Raw genomic sequence first — 26,231 nt, 5'->3', positions numbered from 1 at the left:
TTCCTCATCGGGAATGGAATCTCATTCTTGTAGACTCTGATTTCCATTCCCATTTCTGTTTGAACCAAACAGGCTATGGGAATGGACCATTCTGATTCAGGAGGATTTCATTCTGATTTTGATTCCAATTCCAACTGGGAATTATCCATTCCGATTCTGATTCCAATTTCAATTCCTACTGCGAATCAAACAGACCCTGAATTATTTTAGCCAAAAACTCATCTTGGGAGATTCATCTTCCTCAAAGATGGTTGGAAGCTCAGTGATTTTCACCTTTCTTAGTCCCATCCTTAACCATTCTATCAATTCCTGATGTTCCCACAAAATTTCCGATTTGTTTACATCATCCTTTTCTGATACCGATGAATTATGTGCATTATTGGGTTGCCCAGATTTACTAAATCATACGGTGCTTTAATCTTTTGGTTGCCACTTAAAACATCCGGTCTGGGGATATCTTCATCATCTTCAAAAATCAAAACCATTGTCGGATAAAGCTTTTGTATCCAGCAAAATGCGTGAGTTCATCACCGATAATGTCTATTTTGTGTTTGGAAGGTTTTCAAATAGAGGAAGGGTCGTCGTTGATCTCAATTGTTTCTTGTCCAAGAGGTTTGTATTCTGCGGATGGGTTGATTCATTTTGTATTTCTTCCCTTAATTCTGTCTTCTCTACTTAAATTAAAATTAACAGCAACAACAACAACTCATTTCCAATGTCTGATTCTCCTTTCAAGTTTCTCTCCAATAAAAAAAAGTATCATTATTGGAATCAATTGTATGATTCAGTGGTTCTTAAGAGAAAATGCATTGCTTAAACTAATATATTCTGATTATGAGAGACATCGGACATCAATCTTATTTAGCAAACAGGTTTTTGAACTTTCTCCTTTCTTCTCAATAAGCTAATTGTGACTAAATGACTTGGATTCTACTTTTCATGGTTGTTTCTTTACCGAGATCAATTGCACTGTAGCTCTCTGTTGGTGGTCGGAGCTTGGAGATTGGGTGCTCATCAAAGATGGAATTGGACCCACCAACGACTCTGACACTTGGGTTGCTTGGTAAAGATATTTGTTGCAGAAGAGGCCGATAGAGTGCTTTTCGGCAACACTCTTGGATAAGAAAGACGATCTCCAAGAGACACCCCTTGCAAGGCTGAGGTAGAACGCTAATTTCTGAAAGCAAATAATAATGAAAAATCAAATAAATCACAAAATTTAGAGGGTTAAAGAGAGCGAAGAGAGGGGCCGCTGAGTGAAGACAACTAAATAAATCACAAATACTCAGTTTGGGTTTGTTTTGGCATAATCTTTTCACTTTTTTGTTTTCAAAGAAGTATTTTTATTTTTGTTGATTAAAGTCATAAACAAGATCTTTGGTTATGCAAATGGTTGTTTTGTCTCTCAGGGATTTGCTCAGGAATAAAAAATGATGGATATATATAGAGCCCTTGTTTTGACAAAAGAGGCTGGATGGAATAATTATAAAGTGATCTTCTCATTACTTATCAAAAAAAAAAAAAAAACCAACATATATTTGATTCCAAATCTACTATTTTGGCTCTTAGAATAAAGATACAGGAATTCCTACAGTGTTTTCATTTTGTTGAGTATATTGAACAGATCTGTTCTGATTGTGGGCATGTTGTAATATTTAAGTATGTTAGTAGGGGACTTCACAGTGTTTTCATTGTGGGCATGTGGGAACAATTTTTTGTTGTCAGCATATTTCCAAATCTTGTATGTTGGACCATGTTTTTTTGTGTTTTTTTTTAATCAAAGAGGAACCACTAAAAACATCAAAGATACATACTATACCGCTGATACATGATGGCACTAGTCTAGAGATATAAAGCGGGGGTTACAAAAGGAAACAAAAGATCTAGTAAGCCTGGCTTTTCTTGCCATTACATGAGCTGCTGAAGCATCAGTTCTACAAGCATGGACTAATAAAATATTATCAAAAAGTGTAAGTAAATATCTGATGTGCTCTATCAGCTGTTGATTCCAACTGGTGTTTCTTTTGGTTCCTCTTAACTTCCTCTAAAACTTCCTTTGCATCAGAAAAGAGTATAGCAGTTTGAATTTTCTTTGAGATCAGCACCCTCAAACCTCGGATGATTGCCCAGAGCTCAGCTTCGCCGGGGGAGACTGCCATGCAGCATTGTCCTTCAGCAATGCATATATTGAGAATACGAGAGGATAGGAAGAGACCTGTTGAAGAGGAGTGTGTGCTAATGGTCCACGACCCATCACCAATGAACAAAAGTGTGTGAGATGGTATTAAAATTTTGGGGAATTGAGTCAGATTCTTGGTGCAGTCCAGGAGGTTAGCCTCCAAAGGGTAATAGTTATCCGCTTTAGAGCACACATCCAAGGTGTTTGAGACTTTATTTTTAAAGATGACTTCATTTCTTTCATTCCATAGACTTCTCAATAAGGCTAGAATTCTGGACAAGAAGACTTTTTGGATGGGCTTACTCTGGTCGTTATTTCTTTTGCACCACCAGTCTAAAAAGTCGGGCGAGTTAGACTTGAGGAAGAGGTCTGGATTGAACCCCACTTAACTGTGAACCCAGATAGCCTTCGAGAATGTGCACTCAAAGAAGAGATGCCGTTGGGTTTCTTCAGCAGAGTTACAGAAAGGGCACTCTAAGTCTCCCCTTCGCCTGCAAAGCCAGTTGGTGCTTTTGACTTTCACTGCACATGATAGCAGTTTCTATCCGAACAATCGGCATCTATACGGGGCTTTTAAAGCCCAAAGCCTGTTCCAACTCTTAGGTGAGAGAGTTTGGGAATTGCGGCCTAAGCCTGATGAAAAGATCCTGTAGGCCGAGCATACTGAGTGTGTAGCATTATTTGTCTGCTTCAAGAGAATTTTCTCTCTCCCATTGAATGGGCTGACTGGGATGTTGTTTATGGCTTCAACAGGGGGTGTTGTAAGGTAGTGGTTAAGAAGAGTATTGTTCCATTCCCCATTCGGTTGGAGAAAGTCTTTATCTGACATGTTTTTTTGTTGTGAGATCCGGATTACCTCCATTTGAAAAAAATACCTGGTTTCCAGCTACTATACGAAGCAACATGAGCAAGGTAGATGCAATAAAGGAAAAATAATACTTCGTGAAAGAAAGAATCTATATCAACCAATCCGATATCAATGGAAAAAGATTTTGCTCCTGGGTAACTGCATGAGATACATTATGGCTTAAGTCCCTACCAACATATCTAATCCTAACAGATGAGAACACATTCAAGCATTTAAGATATCGTCACCAAGATAAAACCAGCCAGTCCACCAGAAAAAGACGAACCTGTGGAGATGATATTGCTATCAAGAAAGTCTGATGCGAAGATTATGTTGTCATCCCCAGAGACTACCACCTCCGCAGAAGCTCTGTTCAGTGTTCACCATCAGCTCTGCTTCTAATGCAGTTTACAATAAGCATTGACCTTTTAGGCAACTCTAGTCTCCCCATTAGTGTCTATAACTGGTAGTTGGGTAGCATTGGTTTATGCACCTGTTCCTCTGAGTTGATCCTTGACTGAAAAAACTCCATGTCGTTACAAAATTGTAAAGCCACACAGCCATGCAAGCATGTGGCTAGTCAAGACACATATCAAGCACAATCGTTTTCCCTTGCACTAGGTAAGTTATGCCTCAAAGGCATCCAATCTGATTATCATACATTTTACTATCTTATTGTAATCATATATATATATATATATATATACATATATATATCCAACAAAAAATTTGAACCTCCTAGCTCCTGGACATAAAGAGTGGTGTGCAATACATAAATCTTCGGAAGTTCATACTGTAACAATAAAGTCCTGAATAGTGAATACAAGACGTCAAGACATCAGGCTAAAAACAGATCACAAGGAGGGCAGTGGAAAATACTGGTTACCTGAGAAAGAGTGATATCAATTCAAAAAACAAGGGCCTCAAGCAGTGTGCCAAATAATTTGCAATGATATGTTCCCACCTCCAGGTTGATGAAGGATTCAAGCACCAAATAGATGCTTTTAGCCACATTGTTCTGTTCAACAATAAAAAACTATGAACAGTTTGAGCAACTCGGATCTCCTACCCACACCTACCAAAGAAGACACTACGGCTGTACATTGGGAACATCTTCAGTATTTACATATTACCCTTCATGGGGAGATGTTCCCAATGTACAGCTTAGTGTCCTGTGGGTAGGATTCCTGTGGGCAGGAGATCTGGATTGCAGTTTGAGGCCCTAGAGAGCCCCCTGAAAGTGGTGAGAACTCCACATCTAGTGTGAACTCAAGAACCTTATGCAACAAATAGATATTAAAATTCAATGTGGTCAATCCTAGTTAACTATTAGTTTTGATGCATCAATGTTCAGTTAAAGTGAGAAAGCACCAGGTGAGATGGAATCTGAAAACCAATTCAGATTGAAGTGAATAAACCAAAATATAATAACCAGAAGAACATCATCATCCAAGCCTTATCCCAACTATTTTGGGGAGGGCTGCATGAATCCTGTTTCGTCATTCCATTCTGTTTATAATTCCATATTCATTATTAAATTATAGGTACTTAAATCATTTCTTACTACTTGACCCATGTTCTTTTTTGTCTATCCCTAGCCCTTCTAGCCCCTTTGTATTTACATTAGATCACTTCTTCTTACATGCATTGTTGATAGTCTTCTATTTATGCACATGACCAAACCATCTTAGTCTACCTTCTCTCATTTTATCACCTATTGGAACTATTCTTAGGTTCCATCAAATGAATTCATTTCTGACCCTATCTTTGTAGTTTTTCTACTCATTCATCTCAGCATGAGCATTTCTGCTACACATTTTTTGGACATGTTATTTCTTGACTGTGAAACACTCTACTCCACACAACATAGACGGTCTTACAACTATTTTATAGAATTCCCATTTCAATCTAAGTAGTATCCGCCTATCACATAAGACTCCGGATGCACCCCTCCATTTTGGCCATCCTGCTCTAATTCTACAGGTGATATCCTTCTCTCCCTTGTTATGAATTATCAAACCAAGGTATTGGAAGGTCACATTGAGTTATCTATTGGTATCCAACTATATGCATATTTTTTGCACTCCTATCATATTATTAAATTTACATAGCATATATTCTATTTTAATCCTACTAATTTTAAAACCTCTTATTTCTAAGGTATTTGTCCATTAACTTAATTTTGCATGTAATCCTTCATTAGTTTCATCAATTAGGATAATGTTATTAACAAACAACATTTACCATAGGACCTCCCCTTGAATATGTCTAGCTAATCCATCTATAATCAGTGCAAGTAAATAAGGGTTGAGTGTTGAACCTTGGTGAAAATCCATTGTATTTGTAAAATCTAATGTGTATCCCACACAGAGATGGCAATTTGACCCGTCCCTGTGGGGCCCTGCCCCGCCTTGGTTGGGCTGGGCTTTTTGACCACTGAGTGAGAGTAATGCAATGGAAAAGGAAAACAAGTTATGAAAGAAGAAACCATCAAGTCTTCATCCACTGATGATTTTATAATCTTAGGTTTTTCAATTATTACTCAATTTTAGTTTTTTAATGTTATTTTAACATTCCGGGTCACAAGAATATATTTAACCATCAAGAAGGATACTTTATAATCAATGACAGCGGCAAACTAGTGGCGAAGAGGCGATGGAGATGAACTTCGTACAGGCAAACAGATGGAGAAAGTTGCTAGAAGTAGAAAAGAAAAGATTCTTACTAGAAGAAACAGGAGGATTAGCGATTAAGATCAGTGAAAACAATCGCTCTGTGGTGTTTCTAAGCAGGGAGGCGATAGTGTGGTTGAAAGGCTTTATCGACAATATTCTCTTTGGACTTATAGTAATTGATTGGAAGGGTAAGCTAAGCATGCAAGGGAAGAACTTTATGGTGGAGAGGAAATCCAACAGTAGAGGAGTTTTTATTCAACTGTGTGAAACATTTGGAAAGGGAAGGAAACAGATTGTTTGCATACCAAAAGGAAAGGAAAAACAAGGCTAGGTGAGATTTGCTAAAGCTCTGGACAACCTGGAACATCAAAGGTGGCAAAAATAAAAGTCTCTCAAACCAATCATAGTCTTAGAGAACAAAACAGAGGTTAGAAGTGAAGCTTCAAAAAGCGATGAGAAAGCATAGGTAGCTGCTCTCAAAGTTCTCTGCGGTGTTTCTTTGTGTTCGACGATGATGCTTGAAGGAAAAATGGATGAATGGCAGAGAAAAAAGGTGGTGCTGCTGGGTAAGAAAGTTGAAGACTGGAATTACGTGCTGCTAGACATCAAGGCCCTGTTTTCAGCATTGAGATGGGTTCACTCCATCCATTTGAATCAAGAGCTGCCACCCTTGACCTTGCCATCGGACATGACCTGATTTCCTCTGTTAACACCCATGAAGGTTTGGCTTCCGGTTGAAAACTGGAACCCTTGCTGTAATGAGAAAGAGCTCAAAACTGAGGCTGTCCAGATTAAAATCCTCAGGCTTCCATTCAACCTCTGGGCTGAGGAAATCTTTTGTTTGCTGGAACACAGCAGCCGAAGAAGAAGAGGAGAAGAAGAAGAGAAAGTTTGAGAATGGTGGCTTTATACCTTTCAGCTGACCCTACTATCTTATATATATGTTTATCACATAGTGTTACATGAATGGACTAGAATGCCCCTGATTAGTGATGGGACACCTAGACAAATAAAACATTAAACAAGTTTAGGCCCAATAACTAATGACTTAAGACCCAACAATGACTAACATATACATTAAATCAGCCGAACCAACACTCCCCCTCAAGCTAAGCATGGATGTTAGTCATGTTTAGCTTGCCAAGTAAGTCCAAGAATTTCGTTGAAGCTAGCCCTTTTGTTAGCACATCTGCAATTTGCATCTCGAAAGGAGTATAAGGAATGCAGAGTTCCCCTGAGACTATTCTTTCTCTAACGAAGTGTTGGTCAATCTCAATATGTTTTGTCCTATCATGTTGCACTGGGTTATTTGCAATGTTGATGGCAGCCTTGTTGTCACAGTACAACCTGAGATGACACTCGATCTTTATCCTGAGCTCACTAAGAAGGGTCCTAAGCCATAGAAGTTCAGCAATACCATGAGCCATAGCTCGATATTCAGCCTCTGCACTTGATCTAGCAACCACATTCTGCTTTTTACTCCGCCATGTAACCAGATTCCCTCCAACAAACGTGCAATACCCAAAAGTTGACTTCCTGTCCCCAACAGAACCAGCCCAATCTACATCAGTATACGCTTCAATTTCAAATTTATTGTATTTTCTGAATAGAATTCCTTTTCTTGGGCAAGTCTTCAAGTACCTAAGAATCATTTCCACTGCTCTCATATGAGGGATCTTTGTAGTCAATCCCTTCCTTTTGAGTAAACCCCTTTGCCACAAGTCTGGCCTTGTACCTTTCAATGGACCCGTCCTCCCTATGCTTTACAGTGAACACCCACTTGCATCCGACAGTGCTCTTCCCTTCTGGTAGATCCACTAATTCCCAAGTCCTTGCTTTCATTAAGGCTTTCATTTCTTCATTCATAGCCTCTTTCCATCTTGGGTCAGATACTACCTCTGAGTAATAGGGAGATCCAAATCAGAAGTATGTGTGATAAGATTACCTGGAGTTGCTGAGACAAGTTGATCCGAGTCCGATTGGTTGCTGCCATGAGTTAAAGGGCCCTTTTTCCTTCTGTTGTAGGTGACTCTTATATCTTTTTGTTGCCTACTGGATTCCTCAATAACATCTGCAGCATCAAGAGTGGTAACAGGCACAATGGGAGCCTCACTAGGTTCACCCGGGATGCTACAACTAGGAGGATCAGGAGGAGAAGATGGAAGGCCCGAGGCAGAAAGAGGCACAAAAAGGAGGGGGAAGAAGAATCATCTTCCATCTCACTAGTCTCCCCCTGAAGAGGATTTTGGGAAGAATGAAAATAGGATTGAGACTCAAAAAATACCACATCTTTTGTGATGTATTTCTTCTTGGTGACGAGATCATAACAATTAACCCTTTTGTGTAGGAGAGTACCCTAGAAAGATTCATTTCGTAGCCCTAGGATCCAGCTTGGTCTTCTTTGGATCCTTTACATGTATAAAACATACACAACCAAAGACTCTAGGTGGAAGAGGAAAGTCTGGACGATTAGGACAAAGGACAGAGAAAGGAGTTTTCATACCCAACACCTTGGACGGCATCCGATTTATCAGATATGATGCGGTAAGGACTGCTTGAGACTAGTAGTGCTTGGGAACCTTGTGCTGAAATAGTAAGGCTCGAGCAGTCTCCAATAGGTGTCTATTCTTGCGCTCAACAACCCCATTCTGTTATTCTGTTGAGGGGTACTAGCACAAGATGACTGATGTAGCATGCCAACATCCTCCATGAACAGGTTCAAGGATCTTTCAAAATATTCATCAGCATTGTCTGACCGGAATTGCTTAATCTTCTTGTCAAATTGTGTTTCAATCATTTTATAAAATGTCATGGTTATCTGTGGCACTTCATCACGTCCTTTTAACAAGTAGATGCATGTGCATCGTGAGTAGTGATCAATAAAACTGATAAAGTAATGAAAGCCATCAACAGAAATAAGAGGTGAAGGGCCCCAAACATCAGAATGAACCACATCAAAAGGAGCTTGAATTTCATTACGAGAAACTGGATAAATAGTTCTACATTGTTTTGACAATTGACACACTTCACAAACTAAACTTTGACTTAAAATACACTTGAATAATTCAGGAAACAACCCTTCCAATGATGAAAAAGGTAAATGACCTAACCTAGCATGCCACAAATGTAACCTAGCTATTGACTCCACATTATTCTGACTACTAGCAGCAGATGTTTGTAAGGCTGAACTGATGTTTGCATCAAAATAGTAGAGACCTCCATACTCATGACCGCTCCCAATCGTTCTCTTCGTCAATCTGTCCTGAAAGACACAATGAGTAGGAAAAAAGGTTATGCTACAGTTCAAATTCTTGGTAAGTTTTGAAACAGATAAGAGATTGGAAGTAAGATTGGGAACATGCAGAACAAATTTGAGAGGTCCTTGACTAGACAATAAGTGATAGGAAGAAAATAAAGAGGACATATGTGCCATGTGGTCAGTTGCACCGGAATCAATAATCCAAGAAGTAGAGTCAATAGAACTAGTTGCACTAAAAGTAGAGACAATACCTGATCTGGCAAGGGAGCTGGAAGCAAGAGAATTAGTCCTTAGACGGGTTAAAGCCTGGCTAAGGACCTCTACCTCATCAGTAGTGAAGAAGCAATTATTGATGTGTTCTTTGTGCTATCACCACTGTGACTAGTAACAAGGTTCCCACTTGCTGCTTGACCCTTCTGGTGCTTCTTGTCTTTCCTCAAGGCAACTGGTTTCAGATGAGGATAAAGAACCCAACACGTCTCTTTTACATGCCTTTCACCTCCACAATGAGTGCACTTAAGATGCCTCTTGTCTGAATACTTGTTCCCCTTTTGATTTGAAGAAATCAGGGCTGAATGTTCAATAGGTTGTTCAGCTAGCTGTATTTGAGTGTCAACTTGCATCTCTTTCCTCCTGACCTCTTCATTCGTTACTAGAACATAAACACGATGTAAATCTGGCATTTCATCCCTTCCCAAAATTTGAGACCTTATTCTTTCATATATTGGGTCTAAACCAGCCAAGAACTTAAAGGCTCTACCCTCTTCAATTTGTTTATCATGCCTCTCCTTGTCTTTGGCATTCTCCCAGTCAAGAATAAGGTGGTGATCAAGCTCTTCCCACAGTCCTTCTAGGGTTGCAAAATACGTTGCAACCGTCATATCTCCTTGTCTCAAGGCAATAATGTCTTGGTTTAGCCTATAAATTCTGGCATTGTTCTTTCTTTGTCCATAAGTTTTAGACACTTCCTCCCAAATCTTAGCAGCAGTGGAAAAGTGTTGAACAGTCCTGGTTACTCTTGGAGTCATTGAAGCAAGCAGCTAGGACATAACAGTAGCATTCTCCTTACGCCAAACTGCGCACTCCACACTACCCACTTCAGGTTCCTTCTTTTGCCCATCTAAATAACCCGTGAGTTCCCGGGAAGTAATGAAGAGCATGGCAGAAACAGACCATTCTCTGAAATTGTATTCATCCAACAACACACTGGTGATCTGCAAGCTGTGCAGATTTGGATTCTCCATATTAGGAGACCTCCCACCAGATCTATTATCCCTAGAAGACACTTCCCCCGATATTGAAGACATCTCCTCCCTCTTACAATGATCACGATTGCAAACTCAGTACAAACAATACTGTTTCAGACTTACCAAGGTTGTTACAGTCCTGAGAACTCATAACAGATCTGAAACCAAGAGCAACCCACCGCTGCACTGTACTGACTTCTGCTGGGCTTTGACTTCTGTTGTCGTAGACTGTAATCACCCCTACGACCTGTACTAGGACTGCCGAAATTAGTCCTTCTACCTAGATCTATTCCACATAGATCTCTCTTAGCAGTCAAATGGCTACTACCTGCTGTAAGGAGTCTAGTAGGGCATCAGCTTTTGGGACAAACTCCCCTTGGGCCCTACAACCAAGGGAAACCCTAGATACAGATCTTGTTGTGTTCTACGGTCAACCCTAGGGTTTCTTCACAGCGACCAAGATAGAGAAGAAAAAAGAAGGAATAAATAAGAGTAGAAAAGGTGGCGGTGGCTGTAACCAGGAGATGGATTAATGCTCTGATACCATGTTTGCTGGAACACAGCAGCCGAAGAAGAAGAAGATAAGAAGAGGAGAAAGTTTGAGAATGGCGGCTCTAAACTTTTCAGTCGACCCTACTATCTTATATATATGTTTATCACATAGCGTTACATGAATGGACTATAATGCCCCTGATTAGTGATGGGACACCTAAACAAATAAAACATTAAACAAGTTTAGGCCCAATAACTAATGACTTAAGACCCAACAATGACTAACATATACATTAAATCAGCCGAACCAACATCTTTGAACAAATAGCAGTGTTGTGTGGCAGTGACCTCAGGGGAGTTAACACCACAGACCTTCAAGTAGTAAGAATTGTAGTTGGGGGAGCAAAACTAGGAAGGATTCCAAGGTCGTTTAAAGTATTCACTGGTGGTAGGTGGAGGACAATTTGGATTGCGTTGGAAGCTAAAGCGACACTGTGGTTGGGGAGGGAAAAGGAAGAAGAAGATGCTGTTGTGGAGGATAAGTATACACATGGAAAGAAAGAAGAGGCCTCCTCCCCACTCAATGGTAGCCATTTAGTCAAGGAAGCTGGACCATCAAACAAAAATTTCTTTTGACTCCAATTTCCCTTTTAAGGTAAACCTAGGAAAATTGTATGAATTTAAAAGGTTGGACCAAAAGGGTGGTGAGCTAACCTATGCGAAGGCTATTAAGAAGGATGGAGGGAAAGGAAAGGAACCAGGGGTGGACCGCCCGATTGATTCATTCATTAAGTCTAGCTCACGTGACATCTTAAAAATCACACAAGTTACTCAGGGCAGGTCAAAAGCATATGGTAGTTTGGGTCTAGCTCCGTCCCCCTCAACCCCATCTAGCTTACAAGGGGGCAAAATCCGATCAGGTGGTTTGGGTGAAAGTCCCTGCATCTCTCCAAGACAAACCCAACCCGCACTATACTAGGTCTAACACAGACTGGAGAGACGATTCTGGTGATGAGGGGTGGAACAACTTTGGCAATTTGAAGAAGCTAGTGTTCCTAAAGAGGTTTCGAGTATAGGTAGCATCGAAGAAACAGTCCAGGTCTGGCTCTATGTTGGCACCTCAATTCTCTCTACGAGGTGGAAAGTTAGTTGTACTCAAGATGATGCCAATTCAAGAGGCTTCCAAGATTCATTGGGAGTGAAAGGGGAATCAAGGGCCATGCAAGAGCCTTAGAAACAGTTGGAGGCAAATAGTTTGGTGCGACCTCAAGCTAAAAGTGGTTTTAACAAATCCTGCCAGCTACATCAGGGGTCAACTGGTAATCAAGATAGTGAGGAGCCATTTCAAGATCAGCAACAAGTACAGGAGCTCTGAAAGGTGGATGAGTAGGGGAACTAGTTAACTTCATCAACTAATTTGGTTGGGGAAATAGCTCAAGGCTTGGCACATAATGATACAAATGTGACACACTCCCAACTTGATAGTGCCGACTCTCTAGGTGTGGGAAGCACTAAGACTGAATAGGGAAATTTAGCATAAGTCCTACCGCCAGTCTTGTTAACTCCTCCTCTTCCTCTTGGTAAGCTCTACAACTCTAGTGGTTTAGTTTTGGGTACTAATTGTTGTTCCCCTGACCATGTCGACTTACCAGCTTCCATCCTTATTTCAGACTTGCCTATGTTAGATGTTGAAGGGGAAAAGGGGGAAGGAGGGAGTGGTTGAAACACTTGAAGGGGATGAGAATCACAAACCTGAGGAGTTAAAATCAAAGACTTTCAAAGGTGTTCTAATGGGTTAGTAAATAGACAAGAATTACAAATGAGGGAGGATCCCATGGTCGACTTGGTAGTTAAAATGGGGTTAAAGGTGAATAAGGGCAAGGAGACAAACCTCTAACCCAAGAGAGGTAATAAGAAAGGGGGGAAAAGAAGGAAGAAGCTGAATGAAGTTGAGAAACTATTAAATGATGTGGATGGGGATAAGGAATTTAGTGCAAGAGGGGGAAGAAGAAAGGGAGATCTGTAGTTAGTCTAAGGCCTAGGAACTTTATTAGCATTGACCATGAAGATTATTAGCTGGAATATAAGGGGTCTAGGGAGTGCCACAAAGAGGAGAGCAATAAAGGAAGTGCTAAGAAAAGAAAAATCTGACACAGTGTTGATCCAATAGTCTAAAATTCAAGAGGTTGATAATAAATGGATTATAGGAATTTGGGAAAAAAGGAACATAAGATGGAGTTTTCCCCCCTTTTTGGGAAGGGGGGGGGGCATAATCACAGTCTAGAAGGAGGAAGCAATGTAGTGTACTAAGTCTAAGGATGGTGGGCAAATTCTTTGTCTCAGTAAAGTTGAGGGATGTACATGATGGATTTGAATGGGTGCTTACAAATGTCTATGGGCCAAATTCATATAGAGAGATACAAATGTTATGGGAGGAATTGACAGATATTAGAGGGCTTTGGGAGGGGCCCTGGTGCATAGGGGGTGATTTTAACATAATTAGAGGAAGGGTCACTACTACAAGTATGAGGAAATTCAATGAATTCATAGAGGATTTTTAACTGAAAGACTTCCCTCTCGGGAATTGTAGGTTTACTTGGTCAAACCTTCAAGCTAATCCAATATGCCCTAAGCTTGATAGATTTTTCATTTCTCTAGATTGGGAAGAGCATTGGACAAATTTGTTCGAAAGAACTTGGCCTAGAGTCACCTTGAATCATTAGCCAATTTGGTTATTTTAGAAGAGATTTGATAGAGGCCCATCCCCCTTTAGGCTTGAAAACATGTGGCTTACCCACACCGATTTCAAAGCCAAAGTTAAAGAGTGGTGGGATTTTCCAATTCAGCCACCTATTTAGGAGGGCCAAAAGTTCTTAAAAAAATTGCAGTTGCTCAAAGAAAGAATAAAAGAGTGGAACAAATTGACCTTTGGGAGACCAGAGGAAAAGAAAGCTAGTTTGTTTTCTTAGATTGAGGAGATTGATAAAAAGGAGATGGAGGGGCCCCTATCAGATAATGACAAAGATTTGTGGTGGTCTATGAAGAAGGAACTAGAGGTTACTCTTCTCAGAGAGGAAATTTGTTGGAAATAGAAGTCCAGGGAGAAATGGATCGAGGAAGGTGATGGTAATACAAGATTTTTTCATGCCACTGCAAATGGTAGAAGGAGGAAAAGCCTAATTACTTCCTTAAGCTTGGGGGAGATTGAGATTACTTATCACACTAAGATAGCCAGGACCTTTGCAGATCACTTTAGGTCAATCTTTCGTAGACCACTTAACGAGAGTTGGTCAATTAAAGGTCTTGATTGGGAGACTTTGGGAATAATCAAGTAGAGATCCTAGAGAAAAGGTTTAAAAAGGAGGAAATCAAGGAAACAATTTTTTCAATGGATAGATCTCAAGCTCTGAGGCTCGACGGCTTTACAATGCCTTTCTTCTAGGATTGTTGGGAGATAATCAGAGACGATTTGATCAATCTTTAGGGAATTCCATAGGAGGGGAAAAATTAGCCCGGGAATGAACTCAACTTTTATAGCTTTGGTTCTCAAGAAAGTTGGTGCTACCCATTCCAAGGATTTTCGTCCCATCAACTTGGTTACAAGCATATATAAGATAACTACTAAGGTTCTATCCCTTAGAGTCAAGAAGGTTCTTCCCTCACTCATATCTCAGTTTCAAGGGGCTTTTATTCAAGATAGGCAAATCGTAGATCAGATCCTAATTGCCAATGAGTGTGTCAAGGCCCAGAAAAGATTGAGGAAGAAAGGAATTCTGAAATTAGATGTGGAGAAAGCTTATAATCTCATGGACTGGGAGCTTTTAATAAAAAATCATGAGAAGCTGTGGTTTTGGAGAGCTTTGGTGCAAATGGATTAAAGGGTGTTTGCAGTCTACTCATTATTCAATTTTTGTCAATGGGTTAATGGTAGATTTCTTTGAAGGAATTAGAGGCCTTAGACAATGTGATCCATTGTCTCCCTTCCTTTTTACCTTGGTAGCCTAGGTGCTTAGCAAGTTGAGCACAAGAGCTAATAACATGAAGTTGTTTAAGGGCTAGTCAATTAGAAGGGATAGAATTTAGGTAACTCACTATTGGCGTGAAAATTTTAATAAATTCTCATGCAACATAATTCACTCAATCAAGTGATTGAATTTTTATTATTCTGGATAAGGCCCATTCAGGGAATCATATGGATTGTTCCCCTTAATTACATCTCCACAAGAAAGTAAGGAACACCATTTGGTTCTGAATTAGAGAAATGAACGCATAAAACAAAAGAAAAGAACAATAGAGTACTTAAAAAAACTTTTCATTTGCATTTCTTTTAAAAAAAAAGAAAATACAATTGAGAAACTCTACAACAATACATTTCTCTCTTTCTTTTCTTTTTGATACAAAGAAGATTTCCTTCTCACTCCTTTTTTTCACAATAAGTTGTAGTCAATAAGATGAAATCCTGACTCTAAACAGCCATAATCCTTTGGATTTTGCATACAAGAAGGGAACCGTAGTCAATCAAACTAAATATTTGATTGTAGACGGTTTTTAGCCCTCTGTTCTTCATTTTCATTTGAAAGGAACCATAATCAGTCCTTGAGAATTAGACTGTAGATGGTTTAATCCCTAACTTTATCTTGAAAGAGGGACCATAATCAACCAAGTAGAAGCACTTAATGGTTCATTTCCCTCCATTTCCTTTTTCAAACGTAAAAATAAAAGAGAGAGGAAGAAAGACACATGGCAGAAGACATATAATAAGAAGTATTCATGGAGAGGACCTTCCTTTTCCTACCTATATTAGTGAGACTTCTTTTCCTTCCTTGTCTTCCCTTGATCATTTCTCTTTTCTTCTCTCTATATCTTGATTGTTCTTAAGAATCTCTTGAGATACAATTTTCTTATAGGAGTCTAGCTTCCCCTTAAGGAGCTTAAATAGGGAATGGGGTAGTTATGTAACTACCTCCTCCCCATAGGTGAAGGCCACCTGTCCCTTTTACTTAAAGAAAGGGAACTCCCATACAGGACGTTTTTTTATAGTTTTGATGATTTGGCTAGCAGACTAGCCAACCCACTTATTTGGGTTATGAATTAGTTAAATATTATTTGGATTAAAAAAATGTCTTCAACACTCGCCTACAATTTGTAGATGATATTCTAGTTTTCTGTGAGGACAATAGAACTGGAGTGGAAAACTTGAAGTTGGTAGTGAATCTCTTTGAAAGGGTCTCTAACCTAAGGATTAATTGGAATAAAAGTGTTGTAGTTGGAGTTAATGTGCATGAAGATTTGTTGGGGGAGATGGCAAGTTTTTTAGGCAATGAGAAAGATAATTGACTGGTCAAGTATTAGGGCTCACTCTTGGTGACAACTCCAGATCTTTGAATTTTTGGAACACAATGGTGGAAAGGTTTGAGAAGAGGCGTGCTGGTTGGAAGATGGATTATGTATCATTAGGAGGGAGGATAACTTTGATCAAGTCTACTTTAGCGGACCTTCCTATCTATTTTATGTCGCTTTTAGGATACCTCAGGTTATTGTGAGAAAGTTGGAAAAGATGATGAGAGATTTTTGGTGGAAACCCAGGGAAGGAAAATATCGTGAGAGACTTTTAGGATGCCTCAGGTTATTTTGTCACTTTTTTGGTTCTTTTTCTCTTGATTGAATTGTAGCTCAGCCCCAGCTAGGGTTTCAAGTATTCGGAGCTTGGGTTTTGAGGAGTCAACCCATTTTTGGCACCTTCCAATCCCTCTATAGTTGCGTGTCCGTGCGGGACGTCAGCTTGTTGCCATTGTTACTGTAGCGGAACTATTGCAGGAGGAGTTTTACTTCAGGTTCAAGTCTGAAATCCCTAAACATCCAACTTGTTTGTTGTTTTCAGCTTGGTATTTCTTGCGTTTATTTCTGTATACTTGAGGTACTACATGTAATTTGTCTTTCAGTCCACATCATTCTCCCTAGAGTGAGTACCTTCTATTAGGAAGTGTTTCATGGTTGCATTAATACTTGTGATAAGCTTCAAAGAAAAAGGCCAAGTCGGTGCTTGTCCCCCAACTAGTGACAGGGCAAAACAAATCCACAAAAAAATCCAAAAATTGGGCTTACCTGAGATCTTCGATCAACCTCTCAAATCACCATGCAGTCGACCGATACAGGGCTGCATGATAGAACAGCTCAAGGAACCTTCAGCCTGCTTTGATACCAAGTAGAAATCAATTATTGCAGTTTTCGATGAATTCCTTGTGAAGAGAAAGAAGAAGATGAAAAGTTTCAGCAGTAGAGAGAAGAGAGGAGAAGAAAAGGAGTGGGATGTCAACCAGAATTGAAATTAGTTTTGGCCGCCAACTCCTCTTTGTATTATATACTCAAATTAAAAGAATAAGAGATTACAAGAATGCCCTTAATAGGGCGGCTACTTAAGTAGTTGAATAGTCGCATGATGATGGATGAGGCTTTGAGAACTGAAACAGCAGGCTGAAGGTTCCTTGAGCAGTGGCAGACCACCATGTCAGCTAGTTACTAAAATCTCATGATGATGGATGAGGCTTTGAGAAATTCCTGGTGGTGGTGGTGGTGGTGCTTCTGTATTTCTTGGTGGAATGATTCTCAATCCCTGCTATTCATCTTAAATAGTCTCAACTCCGAAGTAATTCTAACCTAATTTTCTCTTCAATCTAAATCCTACTCTACTCCCAAAACCCTACTATTGAACAACTTCTATATCTAATTTTCCCTACATTAAGTACATTTATGTTATCATATATATTTGCTGTTGTGATGTTATCAAATTTTCTCATCTTTTCTTATGTTTATATTTCTTGCTTTGTATGGTCAGTGATGATATAATTATTGAAAACTTTGAGGCCTTTGCCTTGCATCATCTATGTAACTATTAAAAAAATCATGTTTTCTCCATTTAGAATTTTATTTTATATTTTTTATTACTTTTTTTTTTTTTTACATTTGAGACATATTACATGCATGTAAATTTGCCTTGGTAGCTGGTCTTGTGACTATTGTGGAAGAAATTTCTTCAAATTTACAAATGAAACATAGCCTACCACATAAAAAGGAAAACTATAAACTTGCCAACGCAAAAATGTGCCACTTCACTTGCAATCCTAACCTAATTTACCTAAAAAACTCTAGTTCTGGCCTATATTCCTTGGCTGTCCTAAATGAATATATTTTGTATATGTATGTAATGCGTGCATACATAAATTTTCGTAAATTTAGAGTTTATAGATGGTACAAATGTGATAATAATTGAGACAATTGTTTTTTAACCAATGCATGATGAACTTGAGTGTGAAACTGGAATTTTATAGATGGCATCAATGTAAATAACACGATGACATGGTCGTTTTTCTACTAGTATATCTTTTATTTCTGTATTCCATTGAACCATATAAAAGAGGCTGCATGTGGGCATTGACAGCTGGGGCATGGACGGATTAATGGATGACCTTAGAGAGAGAGAGAGAGAGAGAGAGATCCTATTGTTATGTAAGGTTGGATTAAATCAAATCCAATTATACGATTATTTCTAAAATTTAAGAATTGAAAGAAAAACGAAACATATATGATAAAAACTTATTAAATATGTAGAAAAATGACTTCAGCACAGTTTTAATCTACATTGACCTGATAGGTACTTGTACATTATAACCGTAATATGATATAGTTAAGTTTAATTTCAATATTAATGTACACATGATAGAAAATAAAATTAAAAATATTTTTAAGTGGGTCTTAAATAAAATAAAAAAACTTACTCAATTACTCTAGTATGGATTTTAAAATAAATGATCCTTCAAAATATAAAAAATGAAAAAGTATAAAATTATGAGGTCCTGATCGAGTCATCGAGCTATAACAAATTGCATGAACAAGATAAATCTTAAGATTAATGAATCAAATAATGAGATTTAAACAAACAACAATCATAAGATTCTTTTCCATAAAAGGATTCAATTATAATTTTTGAATAAAAAACGTCCCCTTGGATTTGTCAGATGATGATCAATTATATTTTATTTTATTTTTATTTTGAAAGTACAATTGGGGCAATACAATCAATTTAGCTAAGTCTTATTCCAACAATTTGGGGATGCTACATTAATTCTACTTTGCCATACTCTTCCACCTAATTCATATATGTTGTAAATTATATTAAAGGCCACAATGCCACATATAGGGATGGCAACGAGTGGAGCTTTTTACGAGCTGCTCGAGCTTGGCTCGGTTTTAATCAGGCTCAAGTCCAATTCATTGGCTCGATTATTAAACGAGCCAAGTTCGAGCCTACTAGAGCTCTGCTCATGAGGCTCGTGACCCGACTCGAATATCTATATATATATATATATATATTTGATATTTAATATATATACATATAAATTATAGAAAATAATATATATATATATATAATAAAAATATTATAATTATTAATTATTATAATTCTTAATTTTTTAAATATCAAATAAAAAATAGTTTTATATAATTTTTTATTTTTATAAATATTTTTTTCTCAAAATCGAGTTCGAGCTCGAGCCTTATAGAATAGCCTCAACCTAAGCTCGAACCTGGTAGTATTCGGCTCGGCTTGGCTTGAATCCACCCCTAGCCACATATTTCTTTTTCATTACTTTATCTCATGTTAATATAATTAGTTTTTCTTCCGTCCTCTAAAGAGTCTTCAACACATTCCTAAGATGCCCAGATATGCAGATATAGACATGGAGACAAGACAAAGGAGGGGATACAGCTCTGGTTTAATTTCTCAAAATATAGGACACAAATTTTGGTATTGCAGGAATCCCATTGGATACTGTGATACCATACCTTTATATTTAGTTTTCTAAGCTAAATAACACTAATCAATACCTATTTCTTGTCAATTAAATTAAAATTCTAACAACTGTTCATGGTTAATTTGCTAAGTTTTGCCATTTACATAATTTTAGAAGTAGTCGTGCAATACAAATTGCGTATACAAGTATTTGGCTATCAAGGACGCAATGAAGCAAAGAGTGTTGTGTTGTGTCTCAGAGTTTTGTCCTTGGTGATGTTGAATTCCCTGAGGATTAAAACAATGTAATTAATGGCTGTTGGGAAGGGGGGTTAATGGGGGTTCGAGAAAACATTTCTAAACCAAAAACTAGTTTCCCAATTAGGGTGGAAAGTTCTTAACAAATTTCTGTTTCTTGTTTTGCTTCTTTTTCTATATCACATGATTGCAGTATTTGAGTATTAGGATCATGTTTAATGTGACTGAAAAGCTTAAAAGTTGGGGGTTTCAACTATTCAAACACTAAGTACTACTACTACTACTACTGTATATATAAAGATATCAACTGTGAAGGATTAGATTTAATTTATGAAACTTCTTGGCAAGCTTACCTGAATGAACTTATAACCAGCCCACCTCACTTGATATGAACCCTCCTTCATAAATTACGCATTAAGAACCTGGTTATATATATACCCATGAAACCATAATCATGTCAGAATAATTGAAAAGAGAAAGAGATTTTGCTATTAAATTAATTTTCACATCTATATTCACAAAAGTAGTAACAATTTTGAAATACATATGCTTTTTATTTTATTAGAAAAAAATATACATGTATATATAAAAGGGTTCTAATCCCCATTTACATCTATATTTTCAAGCAATGTCATCCATTTTAGTTTTCATCAAACAGCCATCTACCAAATCCTAAGCGATAGTTTGACCATTCAGCGTTCAACATGAGACCCGATAATAGCAGGCAGTAAGGCACCAACAAGTGAAGGAGACAATCAGGTTTCTTTAAGGTGGAGAGAATGATGGCAAGAGAGCTCGTAGATGGAGAAAACACCAGAGAATAATATTCAGTCCATGGAAAAAAAATATTCAGTACATATATATACATATATACATATATACTAGTAACAACCTGTAGGCTGGATTATTTACCCGTGTCGAGTGACAACCCTACATGCTCCCACGGTCGAACCCCACGGACTTGGATCATGTCTCGCCATACCTGAGATGAGATGAGAGAAGCATTAGCCTCGCCACATCCTTTTGGGTAAGCAGCCCGAGACCGGATCTGCTCATCACAGGCGCTTCACACGCACATTCTACCATTGGGAACATTTCCCCTACTTATCAGTCATTATTCACGGGAGATGTTACCGATGCACTGCACGGTGATGTGCCTGTGAGGCGCCCATTTGTGAGGAGAAGATCCCGCTTCAAGCAGCCCACATTCATAAACGACACAAAGTTGTACATAATCTGTAGCCTCAAACTCACAATCTTAGAATAAAAGAAACCCATCTTCGTTATTTCAATTTTCGCAGAAAGGAAAAGCATTGAGAGTTGTGAATAAAAGCTACATAAATTAGTTAGAAAGGTTCACCAACATATGGGGAAAACAAGCATTTCCTCTTCATATTAAAAGACAAATGGAGCTTTTACGGTCTCCCACTACCGCTCTCCCGGTCGGTCACCACACACAGACAGACTCAGGCAGAGTCTTATCACCTTAAGATTCATGAAAAGTTGAGAGAGAGAGAGAGAGAGAGAGAGAGAGGCAAGATGGCATTCGTCTGGACCTGCACCTGCATCGACACCGCCTTCAGGTGCTTGTTCTTTTCTTTATCTGGTCTGTTTTTTAGAGAGAAATGAACACACAGAGAAAACTTGGGTGCAGTGCAGGTGCAAATGCAGACATATGCAACATATTGACTGCCAACGTAAGGAAGAAGGAGCATATAGACGACTGATGAAGTGATGAGAGAGATCACTATTCACTCGACAGCATTCCTGAATAAAGACGACACAAAATGACCGCCTTATCAGAGAGAGAGAGAGAGAAATTACTCGGCAACATTCAGAATAACATTGGCTTCTCCATCTACGGACAGTCGAACACAGAGAGAGATATGAGATAACGTGCGAGAAAATCATAGAGCACGATTTATATAGAAGAGAGAGAGAGAAGTTGGAACGGATGAATTTACACTTCAGAGAAAGAGGCAGAGAGAGGTGGCCAGGTCAAGGTGGGTTATGAAATGAGTGCAGAGAAAAGGAGGCAGAGAGAGAGACGTTGCTTTATCCGGTACTAAGCGTGGTTGGGTACAGTGAGTGGCAGTAGTGGTACTTGGTGGCCACGTGACAAAAGCCTAAAACACGTGGAAATTGCCAACTAGGCCAATAGACAAATGCCACGTTATAATCCTGCAATTGAAATCCCACCTGATGTGATCGTGCAACCCGCGTGGCTTGCTATGCTCCATTGCATCAATTAATCAATATCCCCATTTAATCATTTATTTACGATTTTCTATTCTTTTGTTTTTTTCATTCCAAAAAAATTCCATGTATTTACATGCAAATGCAATACTTAAGTATTATCTATCCATGTCGGGTTGTCAGTAGTGGAATATGGATAATGGAGCCTGGAGGTGGAGGGAGGGAGTCCCATCATCCATCTATCCATCCATCCATCGGCCATCGAGCTCTGTCATCAGTCTCAGACTCTCTCAGACCGTACATTTACAAAGTCGTTCCGTTCCCTGATTCCTATCCAGTTGATGGTCTACAAGACTACAAATATGTGAATTAGATCTGAGTGGGGTCAGATAAATCAGAATGACAAAGTCCAATGAATTAGATTCCAACCGAGGGTGATTTTGTCCTGGGATACACGTTTCGGCACTACATTAAGTCGTGCCCTTATCAATGTGCCCAAATCAGAGTTTTTTTTATTTTTTTCAATAATGCTGTCTCTCTCTCAAGTCTCAGACTCAAAGTCTCACTCCACCCCATACAGCATCTACCATTGCTGCGTTTGGAAATTATGCAAATAGATTAATGGAGTGTAAATCCCAGTTCACCGTAAATTTGCATTCTGGTGTGTTTGGCACTATTACGTTTATGCAATGACAAATGAAAGATCAATGCATATTTACATTGATAATAAAATATAAAGTCTGAGTTTGGAAGGAGTATAAATGTAAATATATAGTCTAAAACCTTATATTTTATATTATTTTATATGTATTTATGTTGTACATATTTGCATTTGTACTGTTTTCAAACTTTCAAACTGAGCCAAAAGTCATTTATGGATTTTTTTTTTTAATTTGTGAGATTAAAAAATCATAAAAATTTAAAATTTTTATCTGATATCCATTATCCAATCATATGGAGAAATTATAATGTGACTCTAGGGATCACCTATCATGCCCATGGATCCATTAAAAACTTTTAAAATTAATTTTTTTGTAATGTACAAGTACATATTGGATAGAGAAGCTTGGATATTGATGTCAATATCATATAATGGATCATGAAACTTGGATGTGGAATGCAAATTTCAAAATCAATGATCAAAATATTGCAAAATATCAACCCATATCGACTAATATGTATCGTATCAATGGGTCACTAATTCACAAAATACAAAGAGTTTTGGAGTTTGACTAGTTTCTAGGGATAATCAGGTCTTATACTAAACATCCTTGAACATGTTTGAAAAAAAAAGAAAAAAATACATCTATGAGCACTCTATTCAAAAGTCCAATATGCCCCATCCAGCGTATCGTATCAAACTATATCGATGTTTGAAATCTTGTTGAAAATATCAATATTACATATTGTATTGACAAGCTTGGATGTGGATATGGATATGGATATGAATATGCTTGGACACAATATAGAAGCTATTACAAAATCACAAATACATCAATAAGACTAAATGTAAGGTTGGAACAATTATAAATAATTTATAAACATATAAGAAATGCACATTTTAATAATTTATATGAAGAGATACATTATAATTTATGTAATGATTTGAACCCAAACACTATATTTATAAAGACCATAGTCTCACATTGAGCCAAGGAAAGATACATTATAATCAAACAATAGTGGGAATCTAAAAAATGTGTCATACAATAACTTTACTAATAGACTCATAGATTTAACAAGTTTGGACCACTAGTGTAATTAGATATATTTCAGTGGTCCAAGTTATCAAAACAACCTATAGAAAGTACAAAAATAGATAAAAATTGAATAGCAATTTGTTGATCTAATTAGTGATAAGAAAATTAGTGATAATTATGACCACTATATAACTTTTAGTGGTGGTCATGACTGCTTTTATATGTCCTCAATGGCATTGTGCCATTCTACTCACACAACACGGACATGCACATGCCTTCAAGTACTAATATGATGCACCCAATACCAGCTAACACATCATGTTGATATATTTTGAACCTTGGTTAAGTGTAATGGACTTCTTTGTATATACTATTAGTGTTAGAATCCATCAGATGGATGGCTAAACCATATAAGATGGCTGGCTGAAATTTTAATTTTTTTTCTTTCTCGGGAACTAATTTCCTAATAAATTGAAATCTGAAATTTTAAAACCGTTCTTGCATTGAATCAGACCAGATTTGAAACTAAAGAAAAAAGATATTATACCTGATACAGAGACCACAAATTGCAGCTCCCAAGGTTACACACCTAATATTAATCCTAAAACTAGCCTCCAATTGAGGATGATGCAAGATACAAAGAATCGATTCAACAACACTTGATTTTAGCAAATACGCTATCTAACTTGTTTGGATCCGATGGGGTAATTAAGCCTAAAATTCTTCCGAGTTTTTCCTGCAAAAGCAAAGACAAAAGCCTAGGTCATTCTATGGTTTCTTGGGAGGCAAGAGAGATAGAGAGAACAAGAAAGAGAGGTGTTCAAGTCTAATTCACCATTTTCTTCTTTTATCTCTTAATGAAGCACTCTCCTAATCTAATTAGGAGATTATCCAGATCTGAATTGGATTTGCTCTTTTAACAATTAAACATTATCCTCTTGAGAGAATGAATGATCTATACCCAATACCAAACCTAAATTTGACACAAATCACATGTCAATTTAAGTTGCCATGTGACATCTTAATTAATCTTATTAATATTGGGCATTTGCCCCATTTTCTTTAAAGGCTCACGACCCTAGGTGTTGTATGGCCACTTTAAGCCTGACATTGTATGGTGTGGAACCCCACAAAGGTCTCTCTCAATTCCATAGGGGTCTGGTCCCACCTCTATAAGAGGCTAGGCCAAATTCACTATTTAGAACAGTGAACCCTTAAGCCAATCAACATGGGCTCAGCCTAGGCCCAATATTTACATCTAAATGATTCTTGGATTTAGCCACCATGTGAAGACCTAAGGATAATAGACTTAAGTGAGATAAAGCCCATTAGGTAATCAACCATGTAATGGTCCCTTACACTTAACCTCTTGGCCCATAATGATCACAACATTGTCCGATAGGGAAGGACCTCCCCTTTGGTTACAACGTGTAGTGTCACACTCTCTACTCAGATGGATCCCGGGATTAAAACCTTTTGCAAATATTTTTCATAAAATAGTATATAACATATAAACGTATTTTGCAAAAACATATTTCAATACAGTTAAAATCCACTACCGACAGTTTAGGTTCCCATCAGAGAGAGTGTAAACCCTGATATTCACTTTGTTCGACAAAGGAGTCGATCATATCACTATGATCACCCACTTAGGTGAATTCCCAAATTGCCCCACTATGCCCAGGTGTTGATGCTTGATGGATCTCATTAATTGGCACATCAAAGATAGCCCAGTCCAATACCTAGTGCAACACCATAATCAAGTCTGAGGTTATATGTAACTTTTCAATTTTGGTCATCTATCTCCAAGGTCTAGGGCATAACTGAAAATCAGTCCAGGTTCAATGTTTCTACCAAATACACACTACTTATGCTTATAGTCTAACCCTAGCAGCTGAGACAAGCTGCTTTAACTGTTTGGCAACACACTAGTGTTAGACTTGACAGAATAAACTCCCCAGGTCTATTCAACCGCTAAGAACATTCTAAACTAATACATGTCTCATAAGTGTTTAATTTAACGGATGATTCACAGAAAACATACCAATATCAATATGAAACAATAATGTACTTTGTTCATTTACAAATAAATGTTCATGTATATCAATCCAATTGTAGCTAAGGAATATAATGTCTATAATTAAAGCATTTGTTTATTGTATGTACATGCCTTATTTATAGTTATTTGAATAACATATTTAGTGTTATTGATATACTTTTATGATTTATATGAGTTGCATTGACGCATCCAAAGCATATTGTGATATATCTCTTAAAATCGTCTTTCCGATATTCTTTATTGAACCTTGATTTTTCATATAAGAAGCCTCCCAAGTTGCAGGCAACTTGCATTAGTAACGAGTGGACTAAATGGGGAGAAGCAACCCTACTTTGACAATGACATTACTTAACCAAACAAAAGAAAAGAATATTATAACAAAGGGAAAATTGACTGTAATACCATTTACTTTTTAGGGACCAAGAAGAAGGATATGGTACGTAGTTCATGACTGAGTTTGCCCATGGAATAATATCCACATTTTCTATGTAAGGAGGATTGAGGAATTTATAGGTGGCAAAAGTTTGTTTA

At 37.9% G+C, this 26,231-nt stretch overlaps 2 long non-coding RNA genes across 6 annotated transcripts; one reads left to right on the top strand and one right to left on the bottom strand.

Annotated features, from left to right (window-relative positions):
• Nucleotides 1–13: 13 nt before the first annotated feature.
• LOC148869060 (uncharacterized) lies at nt 14–1,548 on the top strand. The gene is made up of 2 exons (XR_016107328.1): nt 14–612; nt 976–1,548. It is a non-coding gene; the product is annotated as an uncharacterized LOC148869060 (long non-coding RNA).
• Nucleotides 710–21,770, bottom strand: LOC148869059 (uncharacterized). Of its 5 annotated transcripts, XR_016107327.1 has the most exons (6): nt 21,570–21,768; nt 20,658–20,727; nt 20,099–20,167; nt 16,805–16,889; nt 3,313–3,543; nt 710–1,177 (listed from the first exon to the last, which is right to left on the bottom strand). It is a non-coding gene; the product is annotated as an uncharacterized LOC148869059 (long non-coding RNA). The 5 variants fall into 5 exon arrangements; XR_016107324.1 differs by lacking the exon at nt 16,805–16,889 and having other exon boundaries at nt 21,570–21,770; XR_016107323.1 differs by lacking the exons at nt 710–1,177; nt 16,805–16,889 and adding an exon at nt 1,794–3,068.
• Nucleotides 21,771–26,231: the final 4,461 nt, after the last annotated feature.

Source organism: Nelumbo lutea, chromosome 2 (assembly GCF_056320005.1).
Source record: "Nelumbo lutea isolate HS-2025 chromosome 2, American lotus-T2T, whole genome shotgun sequence".
NCBI classification, from domain to species: domain Eukaryota; kingdom Viridiplantae; phylum Streptophyta; class Magnoliopsida; order Proteales; family Nelumbonaceae; genus Nelumbo; species Nelumbo lutea.
Note: the sequence above shows the minus strand (reverse complement) of the source record. Positions and strands in the feature narration are given on the sequence as shown.